Below are 1,276 nucleotides of genomic sequence, written 5' to 3'. Positions count from 1 at the left end.
GCTCCACCTGTTGGCTAAAGTAGGCAGCCGGATCGGCATTTTGGTGTGCGGTGGCAAACCGTGGATGCGAAAAAAGCTTGTGCGATTTCGTGGAACAAAAAGCGGGGGTCCCCCTTTTTATGCGGAGGAGACCGACCCGCCCGCCGTGGTGAACCGCGACGCCACGGTAAAAACGGGAGAGGCTTGTCGATGGGACCGTGCATCCCGCGCTCCACGGAGGCCGGGAGGCGGCCGCCCGAGGAAATGTGTAGCCGTCGAGGCCCGCATCTGCGTGCACTCTTATCCAAATGGGTGTACCGCAGGCATTTTCTGGTTAGGCGGGCCAATGAGAGCGAGCACACAACGATACCTACGGGTCCGGCTTGGAGAACCGGCTTCGACGCCTCCCGAGTATTTATAGAGGGGTGGACCACGAAAGCACTCGCAAGTAGCGGAAGCGAAACGCCGTCCGAAACACACCGTTTGCTCGATTTGCGGCAGCCGAAAAAGGCGCGGCAGAGTTTTGGAGTCCAAGCGTGCGCTGAAAAGCGCCCTTCTTGGCCACTGTTTGGCCGAGTGCCAGAAACGTTTGGTTTTGACTGTACGGAATTGAACAAACACTTTTTCACGACTCTAAGCGGTGGATCACTCGGTTCTCGGGTCGATGAAGAACGCAGCCAGCTGCGAGACTTGGTGTGAATTGCAGGACACACTGAGCACTGATTCTTTGAACGCACATTGCGGCCTTGGGTCTTCCCTTGGCTTCGTCTGTCTGAGGGTCGGATCACATATCAAGAGAGCCTTCGGCGCACAAGGGAACGTGAGCCGTCGACTCGTTTTGACCGCGTCGGCAACACGGACAGCACGCTGAACACCTCACAGCGAGCGCCAACAGCGGCCACTCAAGGGCGAGACGGTGGCGACCGTCGTGCCAGAGCCCAACCGAAACGGGGGCGACCGACTGCATTGAGGATGTGGCACCTCGTTGAGACCGCCGCAGGACTTCGAGTCGGAAGGAAGCCTGCAGGGAAAGTGCGGTCGAGGTTGCGTACTCCTCTCTGCGACCGGGCGCGCAAGAGCTGCGAGAGCCACGGACGCGCAACTTTAACGCACGGTAAACACGAGGAGCGAAAGCCGGCCAGCAAAGCTTCTCCAGCCGTGCGCAAAGTGCGCGAGATCGCAGCCTTGCGTTGCGCTTGTTGCCCTCGAAGTAAGCAGGGTGTCCCGTAGACCGGGCGCTCGAACACGCTGCGGGGCCGTGCCTCCTCCAGGCTTTGCCGCGCGAACAGGGAACGTT

At 60.0% G+C, this 1,276-nt stretch overlaps 1 non-coding gene across 1 annotated transcript; it reads left to right on the top strand.

Moving 5' to 3' along the window:
- Nucleotides 1-608: 608 nt before the first annotated feature.
- Nucleotides 609-761, top strand: LOC142794495 (5.8S ribosomal RNA). Its single transcript, XR_012892390.1, has one exon. It is a non-coding gene; the product is annotated as a 5.8S ribosomal RNA (ribosomal RNA).
- The last annotated feature ends 515 nt before the right edge of the window (nucleotides 762-1,276 follow it).

The sequence above is a fragment of the Rhipicephalus microplus genome, unplaced genomic scaffold (genome assembly GCF_043290135.1).
Source record: "Rhipicephalus microplus isolate Deutch F79 unplaced genomic scaffold, USDA_Rmic scaffold_439, whole genome shotgun sequence".
NCBI classification, from domain to species: Eukaryota; Metazoa; Arthropoda; class Arachnida; order Ixodida; family Ixodidae; genus Rhipicephalus; species Rhipicephalus microplus.
Note: the sequence above shows the minus strand (reverse complement) of the source record. Positions and strands in the feature narration are given on the sequence as shown.